At 61.8% G+C, this 27,015-nt stretch overlaps 1 protein-coding gene across 16 annotated transcripts in view; it reads left to right on the forward strand.

The window, feature by feature from the left end:
• The window catches only part of RBFOX3 (RNA binding fox-1 homolog 3), a 141,538-nt gene that overhangs the window by 18,706 nt on the left and 95,817 nt on the right, over window positions 1–27,015 (forward strand). For 5 of the 16 annotated variants that reach the window (XM_077188489.1, XM_077188486.1, XM_077188488.1 and 2 more), the window contains exon 1: window positions 13,989–14,172. The exons of 3 other annotated variants lie outside the window; for them this stretch is intronic. The gene's annotated coding sequence lies outside the window, so the exon portion shown is untranslated. Of the gene's footprint in view, window positions 1–5,546; window positions 5,752–13,259; window positions 13,382–13,986; window positions 14,173–14,230; window positions 14,711–27,015 lie in introns of those variants that run through there. 8 more of the 16 variants (XM_077188475.1, XM_077188482.1, XM_077188492.1 and 5 more) reach the window with 7 other exon arrangements.

Here is a 27,015-nt window from a genome sequence, read left to right on the forward strand (position 1 = left end):
ATCCCGCTCCTGCGGAGCCGTTAATTGATTTCCCCGGCCGGCGCTGCCGCCCGTGGCTGTGCTGACACTCGCTCTCCCTGCCCGCGCTCCCGTCAGCGCCTGCGACAGCCGGATCCTGAAATTATTGATAAACACTCATCGGGGCTGGAGCCTGGGAAATTGCCAGCAACCCCAGCGGGTTTCTCTCTTGCCAGCATCATTTTTCTTGATGACAGCGTGTTCCGAACTTTGGCGGGGAGGGCACGGGGCTTCCTGGGAACTTTTTTTGTTGTTGTTTTATGCACTGGTGGTTTTAAAGGATCCCTGCAAAGAGCAGAGTGGAGAGGCTGGGGAGCAAATGCCTGTGATTATCTCTGTCCTCCCCCCAGCCCCACAGAGAGCTCCACTGGGCTGGACTCTGCTCAGAGCTCTGCTCTCACAGGTCAGCCCTGCTCCCCCATCCTGCTCAGTGCCTCTCCAGGCTGAGGAATTCTTGATTCCAGCCTCAAGGCTCCCTGTCTCTTCCTCAAGTCCTCTGCTCCTGCCGGCTGTTACCCTGCAGGGCCATCAGGCTGGCGGGTGTGGGCAGGAGCAGGACACTCCTCATCACCATGAGCCTGATGCTCTGCCCCAGGGCACAGCCCGCCTGTCCCAGCTGCCCGGGCCGGCCCATCCCGCTCCCCCAGCCCCTGGAGCCGTGCTGGGGTGGTGCTGGTGCTGTCCCAGCTCACACGGCACGCTGGGATGGGTGTGGGGCACCGTGGGTCTCTCCCTGGAGCTCGGAGCGTTTTTCTCTCTGCGGGCTCTGCTAATTACTGGGAGGTTGTGGATCAGGAGCAGAGGGAAGCGTCCTGCGCTGGTTCTGGCACTAGAAATAATTGAGCCATTTTTCACCTGTGGCCAATCTACTTCTGTCCACGTCTTGATTTTTCTCTTAATCGCTTGGAGATGCTGTTGCAGCTCTGGATTCACGGCCACGTCCAGAGCTTTTCAGTGATCGCCAGGATTTTGTGCTCTCTTGCTGCTTGCTCAGTTTGCGCTTCAGCTCCGGGGCAGAGCTCGCTTCATCCGGCCTGGGTTCGCCTCTGTGCGGCCGAGCCCGGGCGGTGCCTGCGGGCCCCGGGCATCCCGGGGTTCCTCGGGAGCGCATTCCAGCCCGGCCCGGCGCTTGTCCGGGAATCTGGGAGCCCAGGGCTCCGTACGGCAGCGTCGGGATGGGAGCGGCGCTCGGGAGGCGGCCCTGCTGCCCCCACCCGGGGCCGTGCCAGGGCCGTGTCAGCGGCCGGCCAGGCTGGGGCAGTGAAGATGTTCACAGCAAACTGAAAGCTGTGATTTATCAGTGCTGGTCCCCAGAGGCTCAAGGGCTGTAAGGCACCAAAAAATCCCATCCATCACAGTGAGGGGTGAGCTGCCTCTTTTTTTTTTTTCTTTTTTTTTTTAATGCATTTTTTGGCCGTTTTATCTCTCTGTGAGTGCCGGAGCTGAGAGGGGGAGCAGTGTGAAAGGCAGCCCTAGGGATGGATGGTGCCTCTCTCCTTCCCCTGCATTATGGAATCTCTCCCCTCTGCTGAGCTTTTAGGGGGCTGCAGCCGCTGTGAGGTCTCCAGAGCGTGCACAGGGCCCCAGCCGTGCCCCCAGCTTGTCCCTGTGTCCCCCGTCTGTCCCCGTCTGCCTGCACACGTGTGTGCGGATCTGATTGTTTGCTTCTGTGTAACGTTTTCTTTTCCCAGTGTTTATGGGCCATGGGATTGGAAGTGAAGCAGCTACTTAATTGCTGTCAGGCAAGGAGACGGGTTATAAAGTTGCCAAGGGAGAAAATAGCTCGCTCTGGGGTAGGTGCAGGGGAGCGGGGCTGATGAGAAGAGGAGGGGGCGGGAGGCCGGGGGTGGAGGAGATGAGGAGAGAGAAAGAACAGGAAGGGATCAGCCGGCAGTGGAGGAGCTGGCTCGGGAAAGGAGCTGCTGGGGAGGAGGAGAAAGGCCAGACAGAGGTGCTGGGTGAGCATCAGCTCCCCTTGGGGAGCCTCCTGCGTCCCCCAGGATGGTGGCGTTTGCCTTCTCCTGTCGTGAGTGTGGCTCCTGGAGCGCTTCCCAGAGGGCATTCAGGAAGCAGGAATCCCCCCTGCCTGTCCTCCCCGTCCTCCCTGCTGCCGGAGCCTCCTGCCTGCTGCCGCTCCAGGTTCTTTGCTTGCAGCCCTCTTCATCTGCATCTCTTTCTTGTTTGCTTCATTATCTGCCGGTGTAACCCGGCACCGTGTCATCCTCATTGCGCGGCTCCTCCCTCTCCCTGCTCTCCCCGTTCCTCCAGCAAGGACTCCCTTTCCCATCCCTCACTCTCAGCGCCGCACATAAAAGCGCCCTGATGGCCACGGCGTGATGGCAAAGACAGAACTTAATTTCACAGCGTTTTCATATAATACTCCATAAAACTGAACAAATTTGCTGGAGTCCAAATGCATCTCATTATGCAGAGTCATTGGAAGGGAGCGTTTCTGTTTGGGGCCTCAGCACTCGGTGAGGGGATGGTGCAGAAGAAGGGAAAAAGAATTAATTAGGAGCTGCTCTGGATCAAAGATCCTGCATTGCAAGGCACATTAAATACACGCCTGGCTCATGAATAAAAGCTGCACCAAACCCCGTTTGCCTGGCCCCGCACAGAAAACCCTCAGTGGAGCTGAAGGGGTGCGTGGGGAGAGCTTTGGCTGAGCCTGTGCCCCAGGAGAGGGAGATGGATCTGGGCATGGAGGGGGTGGATCACAGACTGCTCAGCCGGGCAGGAGCAGGAGGCCTTGAGGAGGAAACGTGAACGGTGGCTTTGCTCCGTGGCATTGCCCCGTGCCCCGGTGTGGGGAGCAGCGCTGGCCAGAGCTCCTGCCCCGATGGATGGCAGTGCTGCTCCCAGCGCAGGGCAGGCGGATTGGAACTGCAGCAGCCACGGCAGAGGAGAGAGCTCGCTTCACTTCACACTGTTAATTAATCTCCAAGCCAATGAGGATGCTCTCATCTGGTCTTTACTTAATCCATAACCCAGAAATCCTCAAATTATGTCATTTGTTCAATACAGATGAAATTAATTACTCTGGGAAAGAGGCAACAAGTTGCATTTGCGATGCTCCCTATCGCGCAATCAGCGCGGTGCGGCGGCGGAGGGAGCGCCTGCAGGGCGGGAGGGCTGAGCAGCACCAGCTGGGATCGGTGCCCCTGGACCAGGAGAGACCCGGGGCTGCCTGAGCAGCACCAGCTGGGATCGGTACCCCTGGCACCGGGAGGGCCTCCCTGAGCAGCACCAGCTGTGATCGGTACCGGTGGCACCGGGAGGGGCTCCCTGAGCAGCACCAGCTGGGATCGGTACCGGTGGCACTGGGAGGGGCTCCCTGAGCAGTACCAGCTGTGATCGGTACCCCTGGCACCGGGGGGGATCCGGGACTGCCTGAGCAGCACCAGCTGTAACCCGGAGGGACCCGGGGCTGCCTCCTGCCGCCTCTGGGATGGCCGGGATGCCGAGCCTGGGCGGTGGTGGAGGAGCCTGCACGGGGGGAGCCCCTCACCCCTGTCCCTGCTCAGCCTGGGGGGCTGTGGGGATCCCTGGCCCCTTCCTGGGGGGAAAGCTTTGCTGTGAGTGGGTGAGGCAGCTACCAGCTCACACACAGCTAACAGAAAGAGCTGCTGTAACAAAAAATCCATAGTGGTTGTTTGCTAAAATGGCTGTAATGAATTGAAAAATATGACAAGCTGATGCAGGCAGCTACTGGGAGGTGTCAGGGCCCTCAGCCCAGCTCTGCAGCTCACCTGGGTCACCCAACAGGGCAGAATCCTTTCAGAGGAGAGAAAAACCAACTTTCTCTCTGTGCTATCAATTTAAATAAATTACCTATTGCGTTAGCTGCACTTAAAGCAAAGCAAGAAATCAATGCCTTGCCTCGGCTGCTCTGAGCCCCTTGGTTTGTACCATGAAAGCTGTGACTGCCAGAGGTGCCCGTGCCAGCAGTGCCTGGCCCTGGGGGCTGTGTGTGTGTGGGGGGCACTGCAGGGACCCCGGGGTACCCCCGGGTGAGCTGCAGCCCCGTGCCAGGCTGGCAGAGTCTGGGCTGGCTCTGCATCCCTGGGCATTGGCACCGTGGGGCAGCTCTGGGCCTTGATCCTGGATCCCCCAGCCCCGGGAGTGAGCAGAGCCCGCCCAGTGGGCACAGGGATGGGTGCAGGGAGCAGCAGGATGCAGGGATGGATGCAGGCAGGGCTGCAGGATGGATGTAGGAAGCAGAAATGTGGGCAGGGAGCCCTGTGGGAGCTGGGCAGGGCAGGGTCCCAGAGGGCAGGGCAGATTTCAGGAGCAGCCTTTCAGCCATGGCTGTTCCCTTTGTTTTTTTCCTGCTGAAAGTGCTGCCTTGTGCAGAGCTGCTCGAGCTCCTCGGATAAATTAGCATCCAGGGGATTGTTTTCCTCTACATTTTGTGCAGTTGCATAAGAGGGAGGAACAGAGGAGCCCAAGGAGCAGATTGCTTTGTAGAGGCATGAAACAGCCACAGCCAGAGCCGCTGCCCCTCCTGCTGCCAGAGCCCGGCGCCTGCAGCTGCGTGAGGCTGCGGGGTCGGAGCTGCTGGAGCTCCTCACCTGGGCAGGGCAGGAGGGCAGGGGCTCTCTCTGGGCATCTCCTGGCCGTGCCCAGGTGTGCCAGCCCGCAGCGAGGCCGTGCCCAGCAGCAGCAGCAGCTCCTGCAGACAGCCCAGCCCCGGCCCCTGTGCCAGGGCAGACCCTGCCCGCTGCTGCTGCTCTGCCTCCAGCTCCGAGGGACCGGGGGAGCCGGGCGATCCCCAACAGGAGCTCTGGGGGAGCCCCAACAGGAGCTCTGGGGGAGTCAGGGGAGCTCCGAGGGGCTGGAAGGGCCAGGGGAGCCCCAAGAGGAGCTCTGGGGGAGCCCCAGCGGGGCCATCCCCAGCACGAGGAGGAGGAGGAGCGGGAGGAAGGTGTCAGTATCCGCTCAGCTGCCTCCTCCTGGCCCGGCCCCATCGATTGTAGCGATCCCAGCGTGCGGAGCCGTGCGAGGCCGTGGCTGTCCCGCAGCCCTGCCGGCGAGGCACGGCCGGAGGGTTTGGTTTAACCCTTCTCGCACCCCCGCTCGGGCCCCCGGGGCTCGGCGGCTCCTGCCCTGGTCCTGCCGGCCAGGCCGGGCTGCGGATCCGTGGCTCCTGCCCTGCGTTATTCCCTGTGAGCCTGGCCAGCCCCATCCTGCCCTCCTCTGCCGTCGGGTGACCTCCCTGGGGGATTTTCCCGTGCCTGAGCAGGGGGAGCGATGCCGATGGGCACCGCCGGGCCGTGGCCTCCCCGGGCTCAGCACCCCAGCGATAACCCCGGCGTTATCGCTTCACCTTCCCGTAAAACCCCGAGAGGAGCTGGAAATGGGCAGGGCCGGGATGAGGGAGCCGGCGAGGCTCGGGCTGGCAGGAGGGCGAAGAGAAGGGAGAGGGAGGGAGGGCAGGGGCTGGGGAGCGGAGCCGGCGGAGGGAGGGAGCTGCGGAGCGCCGGGGGAGCGCGCTGGGAGCGCTTTCATAACCCTCAGCCAGAGTGGCTTGCTGAGGCATAAGTGATGGAGGGAAATAGGATTATCTCACAGAAGGGACCAGTGCAATAACAAACATCGCGTCCAGCCCGCCCCGGTGCAGAGCGGGGTGCGGGCACGGCCCCGAGCGGAGCCCGGGCGGGGCGGGAGCGGCACCGGAGCCCTCGGGACGCGGCTTTGCTGCTCTTCGGGACCTGGCCCGGCTCTCCGGCTCCCGTGAGTGCAGTGCCGGGCTGGCTGCGTGGGGGTGGCAGGAGCTGATGTCCTGCTCCGTGGGGAGGGCGCTCGCAGGCACCTGCGGGTCCCAGGGTGGCACCGGGGTGCGCCCAGCTGCGGGCAGAGGCCGCGGGTCCCCAGCCTGGACCCCTCGAGGGGGGGACCCTGCAGGGCTGTGCCGCGTCCTGCCGCTGCCACCGGGGGCTCTGCCCTGCCCTGGCAGCCGGAGGGTGCCCGGCCCCGCTGGGCTGGCTCTGACACTGCCCTGCAGGCCCTGTGGGGAGGGGCGTGCAGTGATGGGAGCCCCTCCAGCCGGCAGGGCACGACAGCGACGGCCCGGGTGTGACCGGGAGAGGCAGTGCTGGGGTCTGAGGGGTGCAGGGGATGCAGTGCTGGGGGTCTGAGGGGTGCAGGGGATGCAGTGCTGGGGTCTGAGGGGTGCAGGGGATGCAGTGCTGGGGTCTGAGGGGTGCAGGGGATGTAGTGCTGGGGTCTGAGGGGTGCAGGGGGTGCAGTGCTGGGCTCTGAGGGGTGCAGGGGATGCAGTGCTGGGCCTGGGGGCTTCTGTGCTCTCCAGGGATCTCCTCGGGACACTGCAGGACTGAAAGCACCAAAGTCTCCCTTGACTTTGTTAGCGTGACAGTCTCAGTCTCCTCGGGCTGGGAGAGGCTCTTTAGCCACATTAACAACCTGAGATCAGATGGGAAAGATGAAATAACTCAGGCTCCTCCCCACCACTCACTTGAGATTCTGACAGAATTGCCACAATTAGAAAAATTCACCTCGAGGCTTCGTCTGTGAGGGGCCAAGGCGTGAGGAAGCGTTTGGCCCAGAGGGAGGCAGGGGAGGAATTTCAGCTGCCTCTCATCTTTCATCATTTGCCTTCTCCAGCTCCTATCTTGGCAGCCCCAGTATTTTGCTTTGTCTCCTTCAGGTGACTAATCATTAGACTAATTAGTTGCTAATCAATGTTTAATTAAAATGTAGCGGTTAATTACTGGAGGTGGTACCGCAGGTTGACTATGAAGTGTGATGGAAACATTTCTAAGGGCAGTTCCCAGGGAGCTGTCCCCGTTCTTGGCTCAGGGCTGCTCCAGGCTCCCCTCCCCTGGGAGCTGCAGGTGTGACACACCTGGGACAGCTCCTGGGGTGGGCGGCTCCGGAGCATCCCTGACACTGCCCAGGTGTGGCAGCTGGGAATGGAGGAGCCTGGGCAGCTCTGGGCAGGGTGGGATGGGGAGGATGGCGCTGGGTTGGAGTGGGAGGCAGCCAGAGCAGGATCCCAGGGCTGGGAGCCCCTCACCTTGGAGCTGTGTGAGCGTTTGGGAGCTGCTGAGTGTCTGCCCAAAATCCCAGTGCAGGAGTGCAGCTCCTGCTCCCCCTGCTCAGCCTCTGCCCAAAATCCCAGTGCAGGGCTGCAGCTCCTGCTCCCCCTGCTCATTCTCTGCCCAAAATCCCAGTGCAGGGCTGCAGCTCCTGTTCCTGTTCCCCCTGCTCATTCTCTGCCCAAAATCCCAGTGCAGGGCTGCAGCTCCTGCTCCCCCTGCTCATTCTCTGCCCAAAATCCCAGTGCAGGGCTGCAGCTCCTGTTCCTGTTCCCCCTGCTCAGCCTCTGCCTGGTCCCATAAATCCCTCGGAGGGAAGGAGGCAGGGAACCATGCCAGAGCCAGCAGGTTCTGCATGCTGGAGCCCTGCAAAGCGCTGTTAGAGGTGCATCAGTGGTGCTGTGTGGGTCACCCAGGGGTGCTGCCTCCAGGCACTGCCCCTCTCAGCCCTGCTGGGGAGGCTGTGCCCGCTCCTTCACTCTGCAGCTCTTCCCCTCCCTGTGCCCGCTGTGCCCACCTGGGCAGGGGCTGCTCGCGGCTCTGGGGGCTCTGTGCCAGCTGAGGGCACCGTGTCCTCCTCAAGGCTCTGAACCCTCACGGCTCCATGGGGTGGGCACCTGAGGGAGGGGCAGGGACCCCCGTGCACTGGCTGTGTCCCCTCCTGGGTGCTGGGCAGTGGGGACAGGCCCCTGGAGGGTGCTGTGCTTGTGCCGGTGCCACCATTTACATTCTCCCTTACATCCCCTATTTCACTTCACTTGTCATTTTATGGCTCGCTTTAATGCCTTGAGAGCAGACCCGCAGCACAACAAGGTCTGGGTCTGCAGAGGGTCCTGCGGCAGACACGGTGTCTCCATCCAGCTGGAGACACTGGAGCACGGTGACCGTGCCTGTGTCTGGCTCAGGCAGTGGGGTGTCTGTCACCTGCCCAGCAGCAGCGATTGGTTTTGGGGAAAAACGTTCTCTTTCCCCCTCCCTGCTAGTTAGAGGGAGATGCTAACAGCAGCCCAGGGGTTGGGTGGCTGGGGTGGTGACAATGCAAGGAACAAGCTATGTTTAGAAATAATTGCTTTGTCTTTCACAGAGGTATTAGTGCCTCCATGCTGGCAGCTACAGGAATTAGCTGGAAGTTTTGGTGACACAAATACAGAAGGAAAATTATTGCTACTTATCATCGCTTCTGTGTGTGTGTGAGGGGAAAGAGGCGTCACCAGGGCAGGGAGAGGGAAGCAGTGAAGCAAAGGGGCTGGGGGTCTCCAGCACAAGGCTGGCACATCCTCGGGGGGAGCCCAGCCCTGGTGGCTCTTGCTCCACCAGAGATGTTGGTTTTGTGCCAAGGAGGTGTTCCCGTCCCTGGGACAGTGACAGGGACCTGCAGCACCAGCCCTGGGGAGTGCACACCCTGTGGGACACCGAGTGCTGGCATCCCCCTGCAGCGATCACCTTGTGCTGGTCCAGGTGAGCAGCACCCCAGGCATGCTCAGCCACGGGGAAGGTTCCCTGTGCTAAAATTCTGCTCTCCTGGATCCTGGTGTGCCCAATCCAGGCTCCTCTGTGCATGGAGGAGCAAACTGGGGGGCTCAGAAGCAGCCCCATTTTGGCTGTTCAGTGGCACCGGGTGGCAGTGCCAGGCCACCGGCCGAGGGTCCCTTGGGAGGAGCAGCAGCTCCTGTGGAATGCACGGTGCATGGCAATGGCAGGATCCTCTGTTTGCTTCTCCTGGCTCCGGGAGCGCTGTCCCTGCCCCGTCCCTGCCCATCCCTGGCAGGCCACTGCCCCCAAAAGTAAAGCTGGATGTTTGGGAGGAGCAGCTCTCTGATGGAACAGGGCCGTTCCTGCTCTCACATATGAAATTCCATGCAGAATAGGAAATGATTTCCTCCTCAGTGATCCCGGTAAATCGAGTTAGCTCTTGCTCCCCCGACAGAGTTGTCGCTGCCATCCTGGGGCGTGGATGAGGCTGGGAGGGAGGGGAGGAAGGGGAATGTCCCTGCCTCCCTGGGCCTGTCCAGTTCTGTCCCCAGCATCGCCTCCTGCTCCCCCTCAGGAGCGAGATCCCAGCTCCAGCTGCTGCTGTGGGGAGGGAGCTGGGGCTGGAAGCTCCTTTGTCTCTGCTCTGCCTGGAGGGAGCAGGGCTGGGAAGGAACCCGGGCAAAATCAGGGGGATTTTGGGTCATTGTCCAGGGCCTTTTCTGTGGCCCGAGAGCTGGGTCCAGGAGGCAGGATGGGAGTCACACTTTCAGGACGCATGTTTGCTGTGGTGATTCTGCTGTTGCTGGTGATTGGGGGTTTTTTTCTGTGTATGTGATGTTTGGTTTGTTTTTACAAGTTTTAGAACATCAGAGCAAAGAAGGAAAAAAAAATAAAAATCTCTTTGCGCTGGAAGCAGCTAATAGTGGGTTATAAATGTGTCTGTGGCACGGTTCATTAGCTGCCATGACATATTGAGGGCTGGGAGCGGTGTGATACCAGCAAATCAATTCCAAATTTCATCTGAGGAGGAATGTGGGGAGGCCAGATCATGCAACATGTTACCAAACATTCCTTCCCAGCCGGAGCAGAGCTGCTCCTCTCTCCGGGTGCTGCTCCTGCTGGGCTGCAGCACAGAATGCAAAATAAATAAATAACCAAGGATCTAATTTACTGATGATTAATTTGCATAATTAGTGCTGTGTCAAATCACTTCACCGAGGTGCAAGGCACACTCTGCTGAGGTGTTTGCATGGACATCTTCGCAGGTTTCCCCAGGCTCACCGCATTTCACATTTAACAATCTCCCGAGGGTGTCACTTTGGCATTGATGGGATTTCACAGGGTCCAGGGGGATGTGAGAGCTGGGGGTCTGCAGGGCCAGTCCCCTGCCAGCCCTCTCACGCCCCATCCTGGGGCTGGAGCAGTGCCCTGCCCTGGCACTCTGCGTGGCAGTGGGTGGCTGCAGCCCTGGAGCCAGGGATGAGCTCATGTGGGCACAGAGCTGCCTGCTCTGCCTGCTGCCAGCTCCCTGGAGAGGGGCAGCGAGGTGGGAGCTGAATCCTGGCCTTGCTGCATCCACGGCTGCTGCCCTGGTGCTCCAGGGATGAGGCTTTGGGAAGGGGCTCAGGGTGGGCAGGCAGGGGTGAGGCTTTGGGAAGGGCTCAGGGGGGACAGGCAGGGGTGAGGCTTTGGGAAGGGCTCAGGGAGGGCAGGCAGGGATGAGGCTTTGGGAAGGGCTCAGGGTGGGCAGGCAGGGATGAGGCTTTGGGAAGGGCTCAGGGAGGGCAGGCAGGGGTGAGGCTTTGGCTGCTTTGGGAAGGGCTCAGGGTGGCAGGCAGGGATGAGGCTTTGGGAAGGGGCTCAGGGGGGACAGGCAGGATGAGGCTTTGGGAAGGGCTCAGGGGGGACAGGCAGGGGTGAGGCTTTGGGAAGGGGCTCAGGGGGGCAGGCACGATGAGGCTTTGGCTGCTTTGGGAAGGGGCTCAGGGGGGACAGGCAGGGATGAGGCTTTGGGAAGGGCTCAGGGGGGACAGGCAGGGGTGAGGCTTTGGGAAGGGGCTCAGGGGTGCAGCCAGGATGAGGCTTTGGGAAGGGCTCAGGGGGGCAGCCAGGATGAGGCTTTGGCTGCTTTGGGATCAGTGCAGCGGTGGGGCCCGGGGCGGTGCCTGGGAGGGGGCAGTGGTGTCCGAGTGCTGGCAGCAGCCACTGCCGGGTGTCCCTCGCTTTTCCAGGGGCTTTCTTTGCCTTTTGCAGGGCGGTTTCTGTCCCTGAGTGCCGCTGGTACCGCAGCCCCCCTCCCTTGCCAGCAGGGCAGTCCCAGCAGTGGGAGCAGCGGTGCTTCCCCCGCCTGCTCCTGTCTCAGCAGGGACCCAGCAGGGCTGGCTCTGAGCTCCGTCCCTCCCTGGAGAGGGGAAGCAGCCGTGCAATGCCGGCAGGTGAGGCGGCCGTCGGTGCCGTAAATCCGTGGAATGCTCTAAAGCACGCAGCGCTGCGGGCAGCCCCGGTCACATCGCTGCTCCCGCTCCCTGTAATGGATATCAGATTGTTCTCCCGATCTTGGCATTGTTTCAATAATTGACTGATGCAGCGCAATGTTCACTGATTTAATAAGTTTGTTAGTGTAATAGAGGCTCAGGATTTCGCTGTTAATGTGCAGTGACAATTGCATTGTAGATTTGCTCATTATGTTACATAACTTAGCTATAAAATCTATCGGAAATTATGTTTAAAAAAGCATTCTTGCAGAGCCCATCAGCATGGCTCTCCCTGCTCCTCCCACGGTGCTTTGCAGTCTGAGCGTGTCTGCCCAGTGCCTCGCTGGGACTGCACGTTCCGCTTTGGGTTTTTTGGGTCAGGGCACCTGACACTTGCCAAGAAAACGGCCCCGGCTCTTGCCATGCCCTCCCAGCCTCCCCCTGCGGCCAGGGGTGCTCAGGTACCCGCTGTTCGGGCAGCTCCAGCTGGCACCGTGCTCCCAGCCCGCTGCTGGGACGGGCCCTGGCACGTGAAGCCCTTGGCAGGTCCAGGCTCGAGCTGCCAGGGCCGTGCCAGGGCCGTGCCAGTGCCGTGCCCGCTGCAAACCCCCCCTTTCTGGGCAGAGTCCTGAGGAGGAGCTGGGCATCCTTTGGGCACCTCAAAGCCGGGGGTCCCTGAGGGCCCTGGGGCGATGTGGGGGCTGTTGCCTCATTGTCTCGTGTCTCTCCCTGGGGCTGAGCGGCCTCTGCGGCCCCGTGGAGGAGATTCCAGGGCCGGCTGCCTGCCTGGGGCACAGAGCTCAGCCCTGGGGCCTGAGGGGATCCCCAGAGCCGCGGGGCTCTGCATTCCAGCAGCTGTGTCCAGGGAAATACCCAGATGGAGCCGCACTGGGTTTTGTCATCTCTGTACTCCAGCCACAGCTCTGAGGAAAACCTCGTCTTCCTTAAAGGTAAAACAAATCCCAGCAGCCGTAATTTAAACAGCTCTGGCTGCCTCCAAATGAAGGCCCTGATGGCAAATAGGCTGTGAAATCGGCTAAGGAAAAAGGAAAACCATTTTTTTTCCCAGAGTAGTACTTGTTCCCGCGGTTCCCACACAGCCTTGCAGGGTTTGTTGCCTTGTGCCGTTTCCAGCGGCTGCTCTTCCCTCCGCTGCCGCTCCGTGCATCCTCAGCCATGATCCCCCGCCTGCTCCTCCTCCTCCTCCTCCTCTCCCACGGCCGGGAGGAGACTCCTCCGCTTGCCCTCCTGGAGATCCCGGGCCGGCTCCCCGGAGGGTTCCTCGGCGGCGTTCCCGGTTCCCGGTTCCCGGTGCCGGTGCCCGTTCCGTTCCGGTGGGCTGTTCAGCAATGCCGGCACCCGGGCCCGCCCCGCGCCGCTCCCGCTGCGCCTCCCGAGCGGGAACCGGTGTGCGCTTCCAGGAACGGATGGGTGGGATGGATGGGATGGATGGGATGGGCGGGATGGCAGCCAGCCGGACCCGGCTCCGGGGAGGGCTTTGCAGAGCTGAGCTCTCCCGCATTCGCAGCTCCTCGTTCTCCAAATGTGCTGCCTAAAGCATCCTCAGCCTCAGCGAAGCGTGAGGAAGCGGCACAGCGGGGCAGAGCCGAGAGCGGGCCTGGCTGCCTTTGTCGGGAGAACAAGGGCTGCCGCGGCCCGAGGGCTAAAAATACCCGCGGATCATACAAAATAGATGTGGCCATGGGTGAGGCGCAGCCCGGCTGTTCACGGTCCTCACTCGCCTGGTGGCTCCTCATAACCCTGGTGGTTTTCTCCAGAGGGGGTTCAGAGCCTCGGGAGGGGAGGGGAGCAGTGTCTGGTTTGGGGGGCTCTGCAGGAACCTGAGAAAGTGCCAGAGATGACCCTGTGCTAAACTCATAGGGGGTAACTTCCCGCTCAAGCAGGCTGTAGATATTCCAGATATTTCTCAGGAAATAGAGCTTGGGGAGCTTCACCGCAGCCTTAACTATTGGGAGCCACAAATAAATCGTTTGAGCCGGGAAAAAGTGCTGAGCTCCTTCCAGGAGCGCCAGCAGGAGCAGGTCACTGTCACAGCCCGTGACATCCCCACGGCCGGGGGGATGCGGGCTTTGGCTGCCAGAGCGGCTCCCGGCTCAATCCGGGATGGAAGCGAGCCCAGGAAGGGGCAGAGCAGCCCCGCTGACAGCCGGGCTCTGCTCGGGCCGATAGCGCAGGCCTGCGCCGCTCCCCAGGGGAGGAGATGAGCGGCCGAGAGCGAGAGAGCCGCGAATGCCGGAGCTCTGCTCTTGCATAACGCCACGGGAAGCTTCCAGCTGCGCTGGGAATGCCCGGATCGCTGCCCGGACATCCCTGCATGTGATCGAAAGGGAAGGAAGGGTAAGGGGCTGAGACACGCACGGAGCTTTAGTGAGTCTGGGGGATGCTCCAGAGCCGCATCCTGCGGGCTGCCGGCACCGCCTCGCGTTTCGCAGTGTTTGCAGTGAGGATCGGAAAGCCCCTTCCCCGCTCCCGTCCTGCCGGGGGCTGACGCGAGCCCGGACATCCCTCTCGGTGCCCGGGCATCCCTCTCGGTGCCCGGGCATCCCGCCCCGTGCCCCGGTGGATGCACAGCCATGGAATCGCTGTGCCTGGTCCGGCTTGTCCGGGGCTCTTTGTTCCTCGCCACCCGCGGGGCCGCAGCGCCGGTGCTGCTGAGGATGGGGAGGATGGGGAGGAAGCCCCGGGCAGCCCGCTCCGTGCCGGGGCCGCTGCTGGAGGCTCGATTTTGGGGGAGAAACCGACAAAACGCGGCTCCTTTCCTGGCGCAGCGGCGGGAGCGTGTGCGGAGCGGGCAGAGGGTCCCGAGCCCCCCATCCCGCTCGGGTCTCCCCGCAGAGGGAGGGATGGATGGAGGGATGGAGGCATGGAGGGATGGAGGGAGGGGACCCCGGGCGGGGGGCGGCAGCCGCGGGGCGGGGCCGGGGGCGGGCGCGCGCGCTCGGTGGCTCCGGTGGCGCGGGCGCAGCCGCGTGCGAGGCGGCCCCGGGAGCGCAGCGCCGAGAGCCCGAGCCAGCGCCGAGAGCCCGAGCCCCGCCGGGCCGCCCCGGTCGCCGCTGCTCGGGAGATGCCGCTCGGCGGGCGGGGACCCGCGGCCGCCCTGCGCCGCCGCGGCGGGGCCGTCTGAGCGCGTGAGTGCCCGGGGGCGGCGGCGGGGAGGGAGCGGGGCGGCCCCGGGGAGGGATGCCCATGCCCACCGGAGGCAGCCGCAGCGGGAGGCGCTGCCCGAGCGCATCCCGGGGAAGGCCGGCGGCTCCCGGCCGAGCGGGGGAGGCCGGGCTGGCACCGGGCGGTCCCCGCTGCGCTCCGGGATCCGGTTCCGCGGCGGCGGAGCCCGAGAGGGTTCGTGGCTAAAGCGGCCCGGTCAAGGGGGCGACGCGCGATGTGCCAGGGGCCCCGTTGAGTTTGTGCTAAGGATTCGTTATGGCCCTTAATTAGGGACAGCTGCGAACAATAACCTGGCGCTAACGGTCAGCGCAGCCTCCAGGTGAAGGGAATTTGTAGGAAAAGTTGGGTGAGGCGGAGTCTGGATAAAGGAGGCAAAAGAGAAGGTTCTGGGTCAGTTGTGGGGCAGAGTTGGGCAGGCGAGGCCGCTTTCCCTGGGCTGTTCGTCTCTTGAATCCCTGCCGTTCTCCGGGAATTTCGCTGCAGGACGGGCTCCCTGTGCAGGTACGTGCGGGGCTCATGCGCCGGGAGGGGCGGGCGCGTGGCCAAGGCCCCTCGGGGGGCCCCTGGGGTTTGTGTGCGGTGCGTGTGAGCGCCCGGTGCCCTTAGCCCTGTGGAAGTGCCCAGTGTCGTTCTCCAGCCGTTCCCTGCTCCCTGCAGGTGCTCGTGCCAGGAGCTGCTCAGCGCTCACCCCCGAGGGCGTCAGGGCACACCTGGAGCAAAGAGCGGCGGTGGGGGGCACGGGGGGCACGGGCAGTGCCCGGAGCGGGGGGAGCAGCCTGGCAAGGCGTTGGCAGCGCTCGTGTGTGCAGGCGGAGGGATGGGGGGAGCAGGGATTTCTCAGCTTCTCACTCCAGTGAGCGTGACATTAACAATCCCAGCTATTTTCGGCTGCTTTTGGTGAAGCTTTGGCACTCGCTCGCTGCCTCCAGAGATGCCTGGAGCTGGGGCAGGGCAGCTCTGGCTGCTCTGTTGTGTCCTGGGGGCACAGCCCGGGGTGGGCACAGCTCGCCATTGGTGAGTGCCCTGTTCTTTTTCCCTTCCAAGGTGCCCATCGTTCTCTGGGATGTCCAGGGCTTTGGTTCAGCTCTCAGCGTTTTGGGGGTGCATCCTGCTGCCTGGTGCTGTTTGCAATCTGCTCATTCCCCGAGCTGGAGGCCTGGCCGTGCTGGGTACGGTGCCGAGATGAAGGCACTCTGCTTCCCAAACAGCTTCCTGTTTTCAGGCTAAAATGGTTGAGACTTGATAAAGCCTCACAAAGCAAGAAATTAAGGCTGTTTTTTCTGGCTAACAGATGGAGAAAGAGCCCGGAGTTGCTAATTTTCAGGGAGGGCTGATTGCAGTGGCTGGGGCTGGCAGGGCTGCCTGGACCTGCCTGTTGGTCGTAGCTCGTCCCTGGCTCTGGGCAGAGGTGCTGAGCTTCTGTTTGCTGGTTCACAGAAAACCCTGAGGAATTTTTATTTCCCCCCACCCCGTTTGGCGTGGTCTGTGTGGCTGTTTGGCACGGCAGAGAGCCCTGGCACAGGGCACACAACCACAGCAGCCTCTGCCAGGGGGATGGAGGGGCTGGGAAGGGCTGGCAGTGGCAGCTCCTGCTCCTCCCTGGCAGTCTGGGCACGCTGTGGGACAGGCACTGCAGGACTGAGGTGCTGAAGGAGGCGTTGCTGACAGGCCCCTCCCTGGGAGCCCTCTTGGTGCCAGGCTGGCATCTCTGCTGGGCACCCTGTGCTTGGTGGCAGGGCCTCTCCTGTCCTGTCCTGCTGCTCCTGGGCTGCCTGGCAGGTTTTAGGATGTTTTAGGGTACAGACCCTGCTGTCTGTGGTGCCCCCTTTGGAAAACCCCCTCTTGCAGCCTTCCTTGGGCAGCAGCGTGCCCTCCACACAGCCCTCACTGGCACAGCCCCTCTGTGGCATGGGCTGGGGCTTTTCCCTTTCGCTGTTTCTCCATCTCCCATCACCAGAACATGTCGTTCTGAATTACCAGGGTGGCGTCCCAGGCAGGCTGTGCTGGTGGCAGAGCCTGTCCCTCCACAGCTGCCGCTGCTTTGCCACCAGCATGGGACAGTTGAGTTCTTCTGCCACCGTGGCTGAGGGGAATCTCCCCAGCTGGAGGGGGGAGTGCATTGGTGGGGCTTGAGCCGGCTCTGTTCAGGCACTGGGGGTGAGGGTCCCCCCAGTGCCCTCTGCAGCAGCTGCTTGGGCCAAACTCCTGCTTTGGTGTGTGAGGGTTCTCAGCTGTGCCTTTCTTGAACTGGTTTGTTGGTGCAGCTCTCGGCTGCTCAGCTGACGGTGGATAAATCCCTCTGAAGGTTATTGAGATAATAAAAGGCATGAGGGAAGTTCCGTAATTTATTCGAGTTCTCTTTTAATTTACAGCCTTTCGGGGTGAGAGCTCAGTGGATAATGAGTCCCTCTGGCAGATCTGCTCCTTTCCAAGGGCCGTGGCAGGGAAAGGGGAGCTGGGGGGGAGCTTTGGGTCAGGGGAGCTGGGGGGGTTGTGCTGGGGGTGCTGCAGTCGTGGAGCTGTGCCTGGAGCTCCCTGGGCATCACCAGGGAGCTGCTGCCAGCCCCGAGCTCTTCCATGGGAATGCTCCATCCCTGCCTGGGCTGGGCTGCTGACAGCAGCTTCTCCTTCCTCCTCCTCTCGCTGCCCAGGCTGCTCTTGGTGCTGTTCCAGTGCTTTCTGCTGGAGTTGTTGGAGGTATTTTGGGATGTGTGTTCCTGCAGATTAATTGACAGGCTGGGGTGTACCAGATGAGGAAGCAAAATCTGTCATTTTGTTATTTACTGAGGTTCCAGTTGTTTTGCACCCCTGATAAAGCAGTCTAAGGCAGCTCTCCCCTTCGCTCTGCTCGCATGCAGATGCTCCAGGCATCCTTGGCTCTTCCTGACGAGACAAAATTGAATTTCTAATGGGTAAAAACACACACAGGAGCACAGGATCCCCTTTCCTGTTCCATTACCTGCTGTGGATGTGTTCCCTCCTGCTGCCACCCTTCTCACCTGGGAGTTCAGGGCTGAGGGGATGGATCCTGAGTGCGAGGAAGGGGATCCAGAGGGTTTTCTTGCTGGGAAAAGCTGGTTTTTCCCCAGTTCTTTGCTGTTGGTTTTCCCAGAGGTGGAAGGAAGTGCACACTCCCATGGACCCTGCCAGATTGCCCCATTTCCCCTCTGGGATGCTTTTCTACCTGGGGGAAGAAAGATGTAAAAAAGGCTCTGCTGGAATCTGGGCTGGTGCTTCTGTGGGAGGTGTGAGATGCTGGGATGAGGATGAGGATGAGGGTTCCCAGGCCCCCAGCAGGTTCCCTCCTCTCTCCCTGGGCCCCTCTGGCATTCAGCACTGCCCAGGCAGGAGCTGGGGGTGCAATGGGATTTACATAAGAGCGGATTTGGAATGGAGCCACTGCTGCTCCCTCGGGGCAGCCTGGTGGGTTTGGGGGCTCCTGGCAGTGGGAATGTGGGCACTGGCCTGGGAGCTGAGGTCTGCCAGAGTCACCAGAGGGACCTGTGAGCCTGTCTGGGGAAACAGGGCCATGGGAGCTGAGGAAGTCACCACAGCTGGAATTTATGGAAGTGATAAAACAGCTTTTGACAACAGGCTCAGCTCCAGGCAGCTCCTCTGCAGCAAGAGAGAATATTTTCCTCCTGTTGGATCAATAAACAATTAATTCTAAAGCAGGAGCTGGAGCAAAAGGGAGAGTTTTCCAGGCTTCTAAACTCTTAATCAAGCTCTGGGTGAAACACAGATGTGAGAATCTGAGACCTGCTGATAAAATCTTGACCTTGATAAGGGGTTCCTCAGTTCCTGGGCCATGGATGATACTTCTTAGCTGAATAAATCCTCTTGTAAATATAGAACTTGTTCCCCAATATTTATGCTTCCAACGTGTTTAATGTAGCTTTGCTTAATAATCTGCTTCAAAACGCTGACATTCCCCCCACATTTTAATTGGATTCTAATTTCCATTCAGAATCAGCTTAAATTAAACGAGTTTAAAAATATAGTAAATAATACTTATAATTCACTTACTCTTACCATAAGCTGTGAAAATAAAGACTCAAATAACCCTTTAAAGCTGCTCATGGTGCAGCCTCTCCCTGCAGAGCCTGGCGTGCCTTGGCTCAGCGTGGTGGCTTTGGGGTCTCAGTGCCCCCGGGTCCTTTGGGGCTCAGGCTCTGTGGGACAGCTGGGGCTGATGGTGCTGCCGTCCTGTGCCTGTGGCTTTGGGGGGTCCCTGGGCACTGACCTTTGGCTCTGCTGGGTGCTCCAGCAGCCTCTGGTGCCGTGGCTGATGGAAATGGGCTTTGGTGGAATTTCCCAGCCGGCGCTGGGGGCTGTTGGGGTGTGGGTGTGCTCCAGCACAGTCTGCCTGTGCCCTGCGAGGGTCTGTTCGCTCTCCAGGCCTTACTGGGCTTCCCCAAGAGCCTGTTCTGCAGGAAAAGGGCTCTGGGGAGCTCCTGGGGTCTGTGCTTTGGCTCATGGCAGCTCTGTGCCCTGGAGATGGGAGCTGCTGGGGGTGGGCACTGCCTGGGCTGCTCTCTGGCCCTGGCACGGTGCTCCCTGAGGTCAGGGTGTCCCTGCCTGGTGCCCGAGTCCCTCCCTGGCAGGCTCAGGGCTGCAGGGCTCTGCGTGCAGGGTGCTGGGTGATGCTGGAGAGCATCCCCTGTGCCAGGGGGCCGTGGGCAGCCCCTGCTGCAGGCACCCAGAGCCAGGATCCAGCCCCAGCACGGGGTGTTCCTGCAGGCAGTGCTGTGCTGCCAGGGCAGGATGTGGCAGCAGCACTCGTGGGGCTCTCCCTGGTCCCCCCACAAGAACAGGGCTTGGGGTGCAGCCCCTGAGCCACTGGGAAGGCTCTGAGCAGCAGCTCCATCTGGGAAGGTGCTTCATGGACTGTGCAAATCCCAGCGTGGAGAGAGGCCCAAATTGTTCTGTGCATAGCCAGGTTTTTTTTGTTTTTTGTTTTTTTTTTTTTTTTTTTTTAAATAAAGCTCTCTCCAGTATATTGCAGGAGTAATTAGGAATCCTGAGCTGGCTGGATCTCGATCTTTATAGCAACACAGCTGATAAAGCATGATTCAGGGACCTCGTTAGCTTTTTTTAAAGAAGTTTTTATTTAACTTCCGTGAAGTTGCCATGGTTACCCCTGTGCATGGCTTCCCTGCCTCTCCTGCCTTGAGTGCAGCTGCCAGTGCTGAGAATTAAACATCTACATTTGGAGCAGCCGTGGCCTTCCCCCGCTGCCACCCTGGCCTTTGGAGCCTTGTCCCTTTGCCCGCCCTGGAGAAGGCTCCGCTCCTGCTTGGGCTGTGGGATGTGGTGGGGCTCAGCCCGGGCTGTCCAGAGCAGTTCTCTGGAGCAGGTGGGGAAGGAGGCGCTCTGCTGGTGTCCCTGGTGCCATGAAATGTGCCATGGTCACGCACTGCTGTGCCCCCACTGTGTGACACCAGGCTGGCACAGGGCACTGGGGCTGCTGGGAGGCACTGGGAGCGGGGGCCAGTGCCCTGAGCCCCATCTCACTGTGCTCGGGCCGACAGGGCCTCGCTGCCCAGGAGCCGGTGGAGGGAGGGGTTTAATGAGTCCCAAATGAGCTGCCCCCAGTCCAGCACTGGGAGGTGACAGGTGTGGGCAATGGGGACCCCAGCGGGGTGTGAGATCTGCCTGTTTCTGTGATGATGGCCGTGATGTAAGACGCTGGCAGAGGTGGTTTGTGATTATGTGCCTTGAGCTGGGCAAACCCCAGGGGCTGGGGAGCAGGGGGAGGCAGAATCCGCCCCCCTGCTCAGTGCTGGAGCCGCCGAAGGGACAGCGGCCGCTTCAGCAGGTGTCGCAGGGCCAGGTGAAGCCGGGCTGCCTGCACCGTGCCGTGTGGGGCTCTGCTCCCTGGCGGCTCTCGGTGCCGCTGCTGCTCCCGCCCGGTACCGGGCACCGTGCGCCGTCTGTCCGGGCAGGGCTGGACTCTGTCCTCATTCTGTCAAAGTTTTGTCAAGCTTCCCCCCTGCTCCTCCTGGCGCTTTCAGCAGCGCAGGGTGGGAGGCTGCGTGGGAAGTGCAGCCGCACCAGAAATAATCCTGCGCGTCCGGGCTGCGAGCGGCGCATGGGGCGGCTCTGGCCCTGCCCGCCGGCTCCTCCCTGGCCTCGCGGAGTCCCCGGGCTCGGGGCAGCCGCTTCTGTTTGCTTGTGTCCCCGTCTTCCTCCTCCCTTCCTTGATTTCTCTTTTCCCTTCTCCATTTTCCTTCCCGATGAAAGATTTTCTCGCCGTGTCAAGGCAATGTGACCTGGTTCCGTAATAAAGAGGAGGCTTATTAGAATTAAAGCCCAACAGTGTTAAAAAAGCAATCTTTGCAAGATTGAGGCCATGAGGGAATTGTAAATTCTCAGCAAAGACCTCATTTAAAGACTGGGATGAAAACACATGCGCATGCACGCACCGAGGCCTGCCGCTGAGGGCACATCTGCTTCGAGAAGAATTTTGGGGAGGATGAGGGACTGGAGCAGCCCTTGGGTCCTCCTGGCTTCGCTCGGGATCCTCCTGCTGGTCGGGCAGGCCGGTGGCTGTGCTGGCTCGGTGAATATCGCTCGCTTTGGGTTTGTTTTGCTGGTTCTCCGGGGATACCCTCCCGTAGCCCCCCCTCGCATCCCGCTCAGCCCTGGTGGCGCAGCCGCCCACCCGCGGCGGGGCGGGAGCGCTGGCAGCCGGTGAGTCAGGGCTCCCCCGGCTCTTCCAGCTGCTCCCGCAGACATTTCCCAGGGCTGGGCCGGTGCCGGAGCCGGGATGGGCCCTCCCTGTGCCGGCTCCAGGGACCCCCTGCCCTGCTGCTGGCTGTGGGTGCTGTGCGCCGAGGGTGCCCCTGCACATGCAGGCGAGGGCTCCCAGGGCTTCCTGGTGCCCCCCAGGGCAGGTGGTGCCGTGGCTTTGGCCTCACCCTGCCCAGGGCACCTTTCCCTCCTGCCCATCTCGATGGATGGAGCCGCTCCTGGGTGCGCAGGGAGCAGCGAGCGCGGGGCCGGGAGAGAGAAGGGCTGCAGTGGGCTCCGGGTGAAGAGACCCCGCTCCCCTCCCTCCCTGCCTCCTTCTCCTGTTTTTTCCTCCGCGGCCGCATCCCCAGGGCTGCGGGGAGCGAGCGCAGAGCCGTCCGAGGCCGGAGCCGCGCTGCGGGAGCGGCAGCGGCCCCGCCGGTCCCCGCGGTGGTCTGTTGTCATCATTTGCTGTTATCTGTGTAATTAGAGAGCCGGCTGTCCCGCGGGGCTCCGCGCACACCTGCGCTGCAGCGCGACCAGGAGGAGAGAGAGCGGAGCAGCAGAGGCAGGGCAGACACGGGCTGTGCGAGGCGGGGCTGTGGGGGCCCTGGGGAGGCTGCGGGAGCCCCCGGTGCCCTGGGGGAGGCTGCGGGAGCCCCCGGTGCCCCGGGGAGGCTGCGGGAGCCCCGGTGCCCTGGGGAGGCTGCGGGAGCCCCGGTGCCCTGCCGGGCTATGGGGGCCCCAGGGCTCCTGCTCAGCGATGCCCAAGGTCAGTGGAGGCTCTCGGTGAAGTGGATCCCGGTCCTGGTGCTCCAGGGACACCCCTGCCATCCATCCCCAGGCTTTGTGTCCTGGGCCCGTGGCTGAGGCTCTCCTGCTGCCTGCCCTGCTGCTGCTGGGGCACCCCCTCCCTGTGCCAGGGGCACAGACACGCGTGTGCCAGGCTCCTGCCCAGGATGGGACATCAAAGGGTTTTCCCCCGGGTCCCCTGGGCTGTGGGGACAGACAGGGCAGCTCCCTGGGTGGCTGTGCTGTGCTGCTGGTGTGCGTGGTGCTGCTTCAGCTGCTGCCTTTGTTGTCAGTCCTGCTCCAGGGTATTTATAGCGAGCGGGAGCCGTGCCCAGCTCTGCTGCTGCTCGGCACCTCCACACCTTGCAGAGGGGCTGGAGCGGCTCCCTGCCCTGCTGCCTGTGGCCTGGAGGAGCAGGGCTGGCACTGCCACCTCTCCCTAACGTGCTGTTAATGTAATGTCTTGTCCAGGAGCCTTTCCTGCAGGATAAATGGCCTTTCCAGCCCGAGCCTGCGTGAATTACGCTGACGTTTTGCTCCTGAGTCGATGTGTGTAGGGGAGCTGGGTATTGGATTGGTGAGAGGCAAGAGAAGCAATCTCTGGGAGGCCATCAATTTGGATTAGGCTTTGTGGACTGGGATGGAGGGTAATCACCATCCTTCATTTCAGAGAGGTAAGAAACAAGTCAGCTTCTTTATGGATCATTATAGCTGCAGCAGGAATTGCTTCCACCTCGGCCGTGGCACGGATCCCCCCGCTGGGCACAGGGCTGGAGGAGGGTGTAGAGCCAAGGGGGGAGCTGGCTGTGCCTCTGGAAGGATGAGCCAGACTCCAGCCTCTGGTGCTGCTCCACGTTCCTTCCTGGCTGAGCTGGCCCTGCTGGGGGTGCCTGTCTCTGCCTCCATGGAGTCAGGCAAGGTGAGTGCTGGGAGTCAGCGAGGGAGCAAACGCTCCCCACTCCCCAGCAAACGGGTCTGGGTCTGTCTGGGGGCGGGATTGCATCCATTCCCCTTGCAGTGCCTCCCCCAGCAGCGTCTGCCAGTGCAGCCTCTGATGGATGTGGAGCTCAGCACTGTCCCTGGCATGGCAGGGTGACAGGGGCCCGGCTCCGTGGGTGCGGCATCCCCGGTCCCAGCCGCACTGCGAGCCCGGGAGGGGCCCAGGTGGTGCCCGGCGCTGTCGGTGCCGTGTCCCCATCCCGGGCTGCAGTCACAGCGGTTCCCAGCGCTGTCAGTGCCGTGTCCCTGTCCCGGGCCGGAGTCACAGCGGTTCCCAGCACTGTCAGTGCCGTGTCCCTGTCCCGGGCTGCAGTCACAGCGGTTCCCAGCGCTGTCGGTGCCGTGTCCCTGTCCCGGGCCGGAGTCACAGCGGTTCCCAGCGCTGTCGGTGCCGTGTCCCCGTCCCGGGCCGCAGTCGCAGCGGTTCCCAGCGCTGTCGGTGCCGTGTCCCTGTCCCGGGCCGCAGTCGCAGCGGTTCCCAGCACTGTCGGTGCCGTGTCCCTGTCCCGGGCCGCAGTCGCAGCGGTTCCCAGCGCTGTCGGTGCCGTGTCCCCGTCCCGGGCTGGAGTCACAGCGGTTCCCAGCGCTGTCAGTGCCGTGTCCCCGTCCCGGGCCGCAGTCACAGCGGTTCCCAGCACTGTCGGTGCTGTGTCCCCGTCCCGGGCCGCAGTCGCAGCGGTTCCCGGCCGCTGACAGCAGCGCTCCCGGGCATCCTCCTCCCGCCGCCCGCGCACGCCCCCGCGCAGCGGCGATGAAAGGCGCAGCCCGTAAACAGGGGAGAGGAGGAGGGATGGGATGGGATGGAAATGGGGCAGCTCCGGCGTGTGTGAGCTGAACCAGCCCAGCAGAGCCGGTGGGGTCGGTGCTGTGTCGCTGCTGTGCTGGGTGGGAGCTGCTCGGGGCCAGCGGGGAGGAGAGATCTGCTTTGGCCTCGTGGAGCGAAGGCCTCCCCTCCCTCCCTTTTGTTTGTACTTTTCTTTTTTTTCTTTTTTTTTTTTTATATCTGAGTGCTTCATTTTCCAGAAGCTGTCATTTTACATAAACCTCTCAGCGAGGTACATCCATTCCCACTGCCAAAATCTCCATATCAAACACTTGTAACACGCGGCTGAAGTGACAGCCCTGCCTGTACGGCTCCATGCCTTACAAAGGGATGCTGCGGCGGGCAGGATATAAATACTCGGCACGCACTGAGCTCTGCTGCCCTGCTCGGCGCTGCCCAGCTCAAATTTAGCTGAAGCCTCGGCACAGGCACCCGCAGGGCCCTGGTGGCACCACAGCACCCACAGCCCCCAGCAGTGCCGGGGTGGGTGGCAGGAGCTGCCTCGCTGTGGGGGGCTCAGGGCTGGGGTGTTGTGTGTGCTGAGCTGGGGTGGGCTCAGGGCTGGGGTGTTGTGTGTGCTGAGCTGTGGGTTTGGGGGCAGCAGCCCCCCAAAAGCAGGGATTCCTGCATCCCCCCTCCCCAGCAGGGATTCCTGCATCCCCCCAAAAGCAGGGATTCCTACATTCCCCCCTCCCCAGCAGGGATTCCTGCATCCCCCCCAAAAGCAGGGATTCCTGCATCCCCCCCAAAAGCAGGGATTCCTGCATCTCCCCAAAAGCAGGGATTCCTGCATCCCCCCTCCCCAGCAGGGATTCCTGCATCCTCCCCTCCCCAGCAGGGATTCCTGCAGCCCCTGTGCATGGGAAGCCTTTGCTGGTGCGGTCTCAGGGCTGGCTGCTGGCTGTGCTGGGGTTCCTGTGCCCAGGGTGTCCCTCCTGTGGTTCCTGTGCCCAGGGTGTCCCTCCTGTCAGGCTGAGGTGCTGGTGGGCCCCAGGGTGGGTAACCCACACGCTGTGATGCAGCAGGAGCGGGGCTGCTTGGCCTGAGACTCTCTGTGTGCCTCAAATGCTGTTCCAATGGGAGCAGGGACAGAGCGTGTTCAGCAATCCAACTGCTTCCTTTTTGAACGAAATTTTTTTCTTCTGGATGAAGTCGAAATCCAACCCCAAATCCCTGTTTCTTTGCAAAGGAGGAGGAAGGAAATGCAAAGGGTGCTCCCCACCCCCCAAGTCTCTCAGTCTTGCAGCTGCTGAGCAGAACCATCCCTGCTCCTCCTGGGATTCCCTCCCTCCCTCCCTGTGCAAGGACATCACTGCTGTGTTCTGCCACGCTGGCTGTGAGCCTCAGCTGCTCCCAGGATGGACCTGGGCAGTGCTGGAGCCGTCCTGGGGAGCACTGAGAGCTCCTGTGGTCCCTTACCCCCCTTACCTGGGGCCACCACGGTCTGTGGGCACCTGGCCCTGCTGAGGTGCTCTGGTGATGTGGCTGTCACTGGCAGGGCTGTCCCTGTCACCTGTGGTGCTGTGCTTGGTGGTTTCTGCTGCTCTCCCAGGTGGGGACCTCCACGTGGGAAAGATGAGACTTGTTTTTTTAATGTAAAAGCATTACAAATGGTTTTTAATTGAGTACATTTTGGCAAGTTTGACGATAACTTTTTTTCAGCATCCCAGCTGGGAGAGATAGGTCTGTGCTCAGCCCTTCTGCTTTCCACACCAGGGAAGCTCCAGGACTTGAGATGTCTCTGTGCTGAGCTGTTTCCATGCTCAGGAATCCTCTGAGGCCCCAGCTAAGGCAGTGGTGGCACACACACACGTGTGTGGGGGTGTTGTGTGTGTCCCCAAAGCCCCCATTGCCCCAGCTCTGCTGCTGGGGGTGCTGTGCTCCAGCTGGGAGGGCACCAGGGGCTGGGTGCAGCTGTGCTGCCCCAGCCGTGCATGGGGAGGGCACAGTTGCAGCCAGACGTGTCCCAGTGCCCAGGCCAAGGGCAGGGTGGGCTGCCTCTGCTCTGCCTTGTGCTGCAGCCCCTTGCAGCTGGGATGAATCAGCCTTTCCCAAGGACCTGGGAGCAATCTGCCACCACCGTGGCCTCGTGTCCCCGGGGAGTCGCAGCCCTCCCTGGGCAGGAGCCACGAGGTGAGGGCAGCGGCGGTGCCAGCTGTGATGGCATCTGCTGCTCCTGCTGGCACAAGGCACAGAGCTCGACGTTTGTGTCCCCACGCTGCTCCTAGCAGAGAGAAGGGCACCATGCTGGTGATGGCCCTGGCTCTGAGTGCAGCTGGCAGCTGCTGGGGGGCTGCACCGTCCCTGAGGGGCTGCTGCACCCCTGGGGACGCTCTGTAGGCTTGGGCTGGGATTCCCTTTGCCAGGATGGAGGGAACTGTCCCGGCTGGGCCCTGGTGCCTGGCTCAGCCCAGGGTGCCCTGGCTGCCCTGAGGGAGGCTCAAGGTCCCTGCTGGTGCTGGGGCCGGCCCCTGGCTCTGTCCCTGCTCCTGGGCCCCTGCCTGCTCTCCTGCTGCCAGGGGCTGCTGCTGAGCCCAGCCGGGAGCAGCCCCCGGGGCCACCTTCCCTCCTCCCTGCCCGCTCCGGGGGCTTTTCCTTCCCCCACCTGGGAGTGCTGGCACGGGAGGGCAGCAGGGCCCAGGAAGGGGCTGGAGCTGGCTGGGGGCTCGGTCAGGCTGTGAGCGAGGGAGGGAACTTGGGCTCTGCTGGCAAAGTTTCCTCCCATTCCTCACGAGCGCAGGGACGTTGTGGTGCGTGCTGATTAACTGCCTCCTCCCGACGTGCCACGGTGAGATAAAATATGAACAACTGCATTCTTTGACTTAAAATTTAATTAAAACTATATATCAAAAACATGAGACCCCAGGCTTAATAAAACCTGATAAAATTATACTAATACACTTCAATTTCAATCCAAGGCTTCCTGATGGAAGAGCGTGAGAGGCTGAGCCTGTAACTAGATTAGCAACACCTCCTATGCAATATTTATGGTGCTGTCCTGCTTGAGATGCATGGCTGCCGAGGAAGGCTCTGACACCGTGATGAAGAGGAGTTGTCAGCCTGGCTTATGCATAAATAGGAGAGAGGGCGAGGTTGGACGGGCTGTTCCTGCTGGGGGAGAGTGACTTGAGCAGGGGATGAGCTCATGGAGGGAGGAAGAAAGGGAAGCAGGAGGGATGCTGCTCCCCCCGTGCTGCTGTGCCCTGGGGCTGATCCCTGGCTGTGGCACCAGTGCCAGCAGCCACGGGCTGGGCTGAATTGAGGGTGGCCTCTGCCCGGGGGCTCCTGGCAGCTGCCAGTGCCTGTGGGCACCTCACCTTTGCAGGGGATTTATCGAGGGAGGCCTGGCAGCTCAGAGCTGTTGTCAGCTGGGGAGATGGAGCTGGTTTGTTTGCGTGCAGGAGTGTGGCTGTGCCAGCAGGGGTGGTGAGCTGCCTCTGCTCCAGGCAGCAATCAGCAG

The sequence above is a fragment of the Agelaius phoeniceus genome, chromosome 19 (genome assembly GCF_051311805.1).
Source record: "Agelaius phoeniceus isolate bAgePho1 chromosome 19, bAgePho1.hap1, whole genome shotgun sequence".
NCBI classification, from domain to species: Eukaryota; Metazoa; Chordata; class Aves; order Passeriformes; family Icteridae; genus Agelaius; species Agelaius phoeniceus.